This window comes from Camarhynchus parvulus, chromosome 23 (assembly GCF_901933205.1).
Source record: "Camarhynchus parvulus chromosome 23, STF_HiC, whole genome shotgun sequence".
Classification (NCBI taxonomy): domain Eukaryota; kingdom Metazoa; phylum Chordata; class Aves; order Passeriformes; family Thraupidae; genus Camarhynchus; species Camarhynchus parvulus.
This window is the reverse complement of record NC_044593.1, coordinates 4,237,139-4,245,303: the sequence shown is the minus strand read 5'-3', so window position 1 is coordinate 4,245,303 and position 8,165 is coordinate 4,237,139. Positions and strand designations below refer to the sequence as shown.

Below are 8,165 nucleotides of genomic sequence, written 5' to 3'. Positions count from 1 at the left end.
ATGGCCAGCGGGTTCCCAGCCTGTCAGGTTTTGCAGCCTGGCCGGGAGGCTGGAATTGCTCACCGGCCTGTGATCACGTCTGCTGGGGACTCAGCCGGGCAAGGGCCGCGCGATGCTCACAGAGCGCCGGGCAGCTCCCGGTGCCCTTCACCGGGTGACCGCAGTGCCGGGGCTCTGCTCACCGCTCAGCCACACCGGGAGCAACTGTTCCCGGTTAGTGATGGGGGACGTCTCTTGTCTCTGATCCCATCTCGGCATCCCCGGGCTGCAGATATCAGAAGTGGAACCAACCACAGCTGGACTGACCACCAAGTCCCAAACTCTCCAAGAGATGGCACTAAAGGGGGGATGCGGCGGGAGAGGAGGACAAAACCCCGCTGTGCCACCTGGCACGGGCTTTTAACGAGCCGGGACCGGCACTGCCTGCCCGGACACCAAAGCCCCGACGAAGCGGCAGCCTCGGGCCGGGTCAGGAGAAGGGACAGTCCGGCAGGCTCCGGAGCACGAACCCACCGCGAAAGCAGCCACGGTAACTCCTCCGCTGCGGCCATCCCCGACACCAACCGCGCCCAGCTCCGCACCGGGGCCTTGCGGAAACTTCCAAACTTTCCCCTCCCTGTCCCGAGCGCCCTCAGCCCCCCCAAAATGGCGGCCGGGCCTGCCCGCCCTCTCCAGGGCCGGGGGCGGGCGCCGCGGAGCCGCACGGCGGCCGGGCCGGGCCGGCAGCCCCCGCCCGCTCCGTGACGTCAAGCACCGCCCGGTACCGCGTCCCTCCCCTCATTGTCAGCGCCCGCACCCGCCGCCCGAGCCCCGGAGCCCCTCGCGGGCTGCGGCTGCCCAAGCCCGGGCTGGGAGGGAGCGAAGCCTGGCCGCTCCTGCTGCCCAGGTAGGCAGAGGTGGGCGATGAAGGAGCGGAGGGCGGGGGGTGCCGCAGACCGGCGGGGCGGGGAGGAATTTGAGGCATCCGCTTTGTCTTTGACCGCCGCCGCCTTTCCCGTCCCTTCCCGTGCGGGCGAGCGGCTGCCTCAAGGCCGGGTCGCCCGCGGTGGCGGCGGCGGCGGGGACCCCCCGCGGGAGACCCGGCCCTGAGGCGCCCGCCGGGGCCTCGGCTCCCGCTCGGAAATGGAGCCGCCGTCGGGCTCCTTCCGACGGGACCGGAACAGCCGCTTTCCTGAGCGGAGATCGGCCCCGTCCCCGCCCGGGAAGGGCACGGTCCCACCGGTCCTCGCTGTAGCGAGCTGCCCGCAAGGAAGTTCCTAACTCCATTGGCTGCGGCTTGGTTGAGACTTTGGAGGTTTCCAGGCGCTTAACGCGTTTTCTGTGGATAACCATTTTTTTTTCCTTGCTGCAGCCACATACTCCCTTTCCTGTTGCTTATTTTTCCTGAATTCCCCCTTCTTTCCCAGCCCGCCCACGTTTATAATATAATTAATAACGTTCTTTTATATATATGCTTTTCTGATGCTCTGACTTTGTTAATCACTTCGTTCTTCTTTGCTCCCCCGTCGTGAGGGAATTAATTGAGGGAGCATTGTGAAACTTTTTTTTGCCTCTTTTGGAAATTTCTGAAACTTCCCTCGTTTGGCTTTGTCAGGTGTCCCGTGTGCTGGCATGTGAAGCCAGTGGCACAGCAAACCTTTGCTTGTTGTCCTTGGTGATTGCGCTTTCATTGCCCATCTGCATTTTTTCCCCCTTTGTAACGCTTCATCTGAAGCCTTTAAACCAATTAAACGCAAGTTAAAGTTACCATCCCAACTAATCAGCACGTTTGAGTTAGGTGCGGTGGGGTTAGGCTTTAAATGGTGTGTAAATTCTGTTAAAATGTTCCACAAAAATCGGGGGAAGGAAAGGAGTGCTCATCGCTGCCGCGTGTGTTGGGGCTGTTGCTTATCGAGCCTCTCGCTGGGGTGGGTGAGCGCCTCTCACCGCAGTGATGACAGTGGGAAGGGGGATTTTTACAACCTGGAATCGTCTGTGGCATTCCGTGTTTAGAGGGAAAAAATGCAGTAACTTCCCACATGCCTACAGCCTCATGGCAGAGGTATGCATCTGCTGACCTGCGGGACACTGGGGGGAGGCGTCGTTCCCCAGTGTTACAGTCTGTGCGAGGACGGAACCGGCAGCTCTGTGCTCTGGTCGCTTTGTGCAGCCAGTACCAGCCGGCGTATTTCGGCAGGGACAGCGTGCTCTGGGGCTGGTTTGCGGCACTTGCAGAAGTGTAATTCCTCCATTGTGTCGGCTCTGCAGCGGTAAGGACTGCACAAAACGGTCAGGCTGACACCCCAGGAACCCCAAGGGACCCCTCCTGGGCATGGCACCCCCCACCAGCATCATGCCTGGACCCCTGGGGCCGCTCAGTGCTCAGCCCTCTGTAGCACTGCAAGGAGGAGGAGGACATGGAGAGCTGATTGCTGTGTTTCTTTTGGATATGTGTCTGAAAGTTCCGGGGGGATGGAATGAGTTGGGGTAAAGGGAGTGTGGGAGGGCAGCACAATTCAAGAGTAGTCAGGTCCCCATTAACTAATGTCTCCTGATATAAGTAGTTCTTCAACCTCAGCTTCCTCATAATGCTATGAAATAGTAAAGTTTCTGCACTCCAGTACAGGCCAATCTGACCGATGTTGACTTCCTAAGAAGCAGAAATAAGTTACAGGAGCATAGACTTTTTGCCAACCTTCTGGCTGTCTCTGTGTTCTGAAAATTGCCTAACTGAGAGGAAGTTACTGATTTTCTTTATTTAATACGAGGCTAGGAATTGTAGGCAAAAATAATTCATGTTAAAAAAAGAGAACTCTCAAATGTGGCTGTTACAAGAAGTGATAATATTTAAAAGCCTGTATGCCTTGCAATCTAGGCCACATTATTTTGTGTGTTCAAATGGGTTGGTGATTACATCTTTGAGCATGACCTTACCAGAGTATTGTACCTAGGGATTTTGAGGTTGTGCATGTTATCCACAGGCTTTCCTTCCCACCCTGGGCTGCAGTTGGTGAGGAACCAGAGGCCTCTTTCCTCATGGGAGTTTTTCAGAAATGAGTGAAATGACAAAGAAGGACAATTTTGATACAATTGTTACACTAAAATGAAGCATATAATGTCTTTAGGAGGTCGTTTTTATTGGAAGATTCCCACAAGGGTGATGATTCGTAGCAGTAATATGTTTTACACTAAATAGTGGATTGCAGATCATGGGAGCCCTTAAAATGTGTTGGAATGGAGAACCTTTTGTTGTGATGGTTGTGGCATGGTTACATACATCTTCACATGTCTAAGGCCTGCTGTACGGACTTTTTGCCTTGGGTAATGCTTGTATTTGCACACATGAAGTAGAAAGCATAAATGTTTTCAAATACTTGGTGGCAGCTGATGAGCAGGTGTTGCTTGCCAGCACTTCTTGCATTCCCAAAGCTCGTGGTTGGCTTTGTCCTTCCATACTGTTATTCTCTCTGCTTTCAATGGGCTGAATTTTTGGAGTGCTTTAGTCTTTTAACTTGATCTCCTCTTCCCTGGTAGCCACCAAAGGTGTGATTAATCTCCCTGCCCAAGCTCATGTGTTTGCCAGCGTAACAGGGACTGGCAGCCTTCTCCTGGTGGTGACTGCAGCCACTCACTGCACACACTGTGAGCAGTCACATCTCTCTGGATTTGAGGGTTTACAGCTGGTGACTGAATCAGTTTGGTGGAAAACCCACAAACCATTTGCCCTTAACTGTCCAGATTTAGGAGCCTTCATAACCACCCCGACTGAGAAGGCATGCCAGGCATGCCATTCCTGTGAAGTCGCTGAGGTTTGGGTTGATTCAGCAGCCTGAAAACCAGTGTTTTTGAAATGATCAAATATAAAGTGTGGCATTGGATGTCAGCCATCAGAATGTGGCAATTTAGGCCTTAATGCTTTTGTGTCTTAGGTTTTGGCAGCGATGTTCTCCTGCTGAGGCCCTAATCTGGGTAGATAAGGGTTTGTAAAGATGCCTCAGCCCTGTGTGCTTTAACTCTCACCAGGGTGGAGTGAGATATGCAGGTGCAGCACACAGCTTTACCTAAGCGTGACAGCAGCATGCACAGAAGTGTAAATGCTGTGCACAGGCAGTTTCTGTTTCCTTTTCTGTAAAAGAAAGCTGAGAATATTTTGTTGTGCAGAGAATGTAACATTTGTGTTCCTGAACATTTGAATTTCACATAGAAACACAGTCCTGAAAGGTGAATGCACTCTGTGAGTGATGGGCTGAAAGGAGAAGGGGGTGTTTAGAAAAAGGAGAGTTTTAGTGTTGTGCTTAGCACTCAGCCTACTCTGCAGTCTTGTCTCTTCTCATAGTGAAGCCCATTAGGATCGACCCCAATAATCCCAGGAATGAAATGTATCACTTCCTTGCTTAGGGACAAAGTTGCCAGTGCACAGGTATAAAGTGTAAGAACACAGAAGCTGGTAAGTTTATTTCTGTGTGACTGTGGGTGGATGAGAGTGGCTGCTTGCACTTGTCAAGTTGGAGGAGAGATGGGTTTTCACATCCTCTCCAGTCATGGATCTGGGAAGAGCTACATCAGTGCAGGTGGGCACTGTGCCTGGAGGAGGTGGGTTTGCCTTTCCCCTTGTCCTAACTGCCTTCTCCTCCAAGTGCCCTTTCTAGCCTTACCCCAGCTGACAAAAACTCCACGCAGCTGTGTTCAGAGAGTTGATCTGGGTGAAAATTAACCATCAGCCTCCCCCCAATCCCTTTGGCCCTGCCAGATTCCCAGCCTGGCTGCAGGGCTGCTTTACTCTGGCCAAGGGAGGGGAGCATGAGGCTAGAAGGAGGCAGGCACAGTGCAGGGCCACCTGAAAATGATGATAAAACTTAAGTTTGAGGATCTGGTCCAAAGTTTGTGAGGTCACTACTGCACTAATAGCATCCCTTGAACATTTAAGCATGGCTGTCTGTGTTGAGGTCTCTGTCACCACCATACTTTCACAGTGAGTTTGGATGTGCTACCTTTGCAAAATTCCTGCTCGCACAAAGTGCTGCCCAGGTTTGGGCAGAGGAGTAGAGACATCGTGTTTAGAGGACTTCAGTGGAAAATTTTCTACATTTATTAAGTCCCAGTCTTTTTAGCCCTGTTTGTCAGAGCTTCATTGAATTGAGCAAACCTCAAATGTCCTCCTCAAAAAATAACTTCAGAGTCCTATCATCTGGGCTCTGAGCAGCTCTATTGAACATGGGCCAGCAAAGTGCACTGGTCTCATGTGTGTAAATACTTTGTGTGAGCTGGAAACTTCTGCATGGCTGCTCCTTGGCCTGCTGCAGCATGACAGCTGTCACACTGCCCTGCCTGTGTGTCAGGGCTCTCCACAACCCAGCCATGCTCACTGTCCTCCCTTGGCTGCAGGCACAGGCAGACTGGCCTGATTCCTTGGTTCCATGTCTGCTTCTGACAGGTGGGCTCCTGAGTGCTCCAGGATGAAGAAATGGGGGACATGCACTGTCAAATGTGGGCACTTCCTCATCACTCCCCCTTGCTGTCTGCCCTGGTTTGTGGTGGTTTAGCTGCTTCAAGTCACAAAGGAGAAAGTGTAGGCTTTAACGATTTTTAATCAGTACTGGGTGGACAAGCCCCTGCATGTAAACATTTATAGTTCTGAATTTACTTAGCTAATTGGTTTTTAAGTCATAGTTTGACCTGCTGTACTGCCCAGGCCATAGTATCAAACCTTACTTAGTATTGAATTAACTCATTAACTCAGCCGGTTTTGAGGTTTGTGATTTCAACTTGCAAACTTGATGCCTGGAGGAGGGGGAGGGGGTGTTGATCTAAATAAGATTTTTTTTGCCACAAAAACCCCTGTGTCCCTTACTTGGATTTGTGATTGTTTGGCTCAGAAGTAGTAGGACTGATTTCATTCAGACGCTTTGCAAATAGTGTTGTGGCCATCCTTGATTGTGCTCTGCATGCCTCTGAGAAAGCAGAGCAGCAGGAGATGAGAACCAAGGCTTTCTTAGCCCTGGTAGGATTCAGCTTTGGTGGTTAATATTACAAAACCACTGGAGCTCGGGTCTCATGTGTCAGGCTGTGCAGTAGGAGAGCTCTGTGGCTGTAGGCAGGTGATGTGAGAGGGCTGCCTGACCTGTGCCATGGCACAGCAGTTCTGTGGGGCAGCTGAGGAAGGTGCATTCTGGTGACACACATCACCTCTGCTCCAGGACAGCAGCTCTCCCACTCTGGGACCAGTGGGCAATGTCTATCAGGTCATCCCAGTGACTGCTCCCATGTCCCCTGAGGGTCCTGGAGCAGGTGACAGCAAGTATCCTGCACGGGAAGTGCAAGTGCCAGGGTAGGTAAAGGTGGCGTGGGTGCAAAAGAGGGAGCATGTTGCTGTGTGACATGGCAGGGCCTGTGTTCCTGCTTCTCGTGTGAGTGTTGCAGTGTTCTAATTGACCTCTAAAAATGGTAGCTTCATCCTAAGCTGAAAATGTCTTTCTGCATGACTGATCACGATGAACATAAGCTCAAGCAACTCTTTAATTAGCTCAAGAATGTTTCTCTTTACCTTGAATGCTTCCTTTTCGCATTTTCCTCTGCTGCTGCATGCAATGCAGTGCTTGCAGAAAGGCAGCTCTGGGCTGTGCAGCAAGGGTGGTTCTGCCAGGGTGGTTCTGAGGGTTGGTGTCGTCAGCCCTGCCACCCGTGCTGCATGCAGCACAGCTCTGCACAGATGGGAGTGACAGCTTTTGCTGCAGTGCTGCACCCTCCGTACGTGTTGCAGCAAAATCTGTCACACACGTTCATTCTCAGAATTGCATTAATTAAAATTGCTTCTATAAGCATTATCTGGCTCTTAAGGTTCAGCACTGGTTTGTGTCTTCCCCACTGGATTGATTTGGAAATCACAGGATATGTTTCCGAGGCTGCAGAGGCTCCAAGGTTGTCTTGATCATCTGATTCCACTGCAGCACTTTCAGCTCTTGTGCCTTTGAGGTGCCTGTGCCTCACGTGGGAGTGCAGTGGGTTACCTTAAAGGGAAAATCTGATGAAACTTCTTCAAGAACTTGTTGTTACATGTGATATCATAGTGGAATTTACCGGAATAGAATGGAGATTCCTGACCTAGGATCTGGAACAGAGCTGCAAAAACATTAATTTCTCAGGTAGTGTGAATCATTTGGAAATATGTCTGTTTTTACTGGAAAACAATAATTCCTGGATGATAATAAATAACTACTAGTACTGCTTTGTGGTGAGAATTTGAACTTGAAGCAATTGAGAATTCCTAATGAAGTCTCTCACACTTCTGCCTGCATCCTATTCTGTATAGCTGCTCTTCAGGATTGTTTTTAATGTTGCTGAGTATGACTAATGTCCTTGCATAAAGGCATCCTGTGTAATGTGGGTGTTGTTTCTTTGTGAGTTTTGGCTGTTAGTATATTGTAAACTGCCTGCATGTGCTCTAAAATTCTCTGGATGTTACCTTTTATGCATTGGGCAGAGCATGGGAGCAAGAAGCCCAGTTTGGAATAGATATTTTCCTTTTGTCTATAATCACTGTCAGAGGGGCTGTGAAGGGAAGAGTGAGTATCAGCAGTGCTTTGGGGAAGCTGTGAAATTGTGTGTGTTTGAAGGTGACTGCAGGAACAATGCTGCAGCGGAGCATTACTCGCTGTGGAGGTAGGGGAACTCTTTTCCAGCATTGATGGCAAGATGGGGAGGCTCTTTGGGGTGTACTCTCTGCACAGCACAGAGCACAAACAGGCTGCTGCTAGCTGGTGTGTAAGAGCTGGGATGAGAGGCTGCCTGGAGGTGCAGGCAGAGAGAAACAGCAACTGCTGAGTGCAGGGAAACAGCTGTGCCCTGCTGACTGCCAGGTGGCACTCCTTGGGTCTGGGTCACCTGCCCCTCATTTCCCTCCTCCAGCAGCAGGAGTGGCAAGCCCCATTCTCTACTTGCTGCCTTACAACAGGAACACACTCCCAAGTCCTCACACACAGATCATCTCCATTCACTTTTCCTCAGCTGCCTACGCCTTGAGCTGATTTGCAAAGCAGGGTGGGTTTTCTCTTTTTTTTTCCTGTTTTTAGTAATCTCTGCTTGTGTGCCTCTAGTGACTGCTGCAACTGCTGGGGCATGTGGCTGAGAGTTCAGCACAGTCCTTGCTTTGGAGCCCAGCTGTGTGTGAGCTGGTGGGGCACACAGAG

General features: G+C 51.0%; 1 protein-coding gene across 1 annotated transcript in view; it reads left to right on the top strand.

Moving 5' to 3' along the window:
* Positions 1-762: 762 nt before the first annotated feature.
* LUZP1 (leucine zipper protein 1) overlaps positions 763-8,165 on the top strand; it is a 28,122-nt gene continuing 20,719 nt past the window's right edge. Inside the window, exon 1 of the mRNA XM_030964483.1 lies at positions 763-886. The gene's annotated coding sequence lies outside the window, so the exon portion shown is untranslated. The remainder of the gene's footprint in view (positions 887-8,165) is intronic.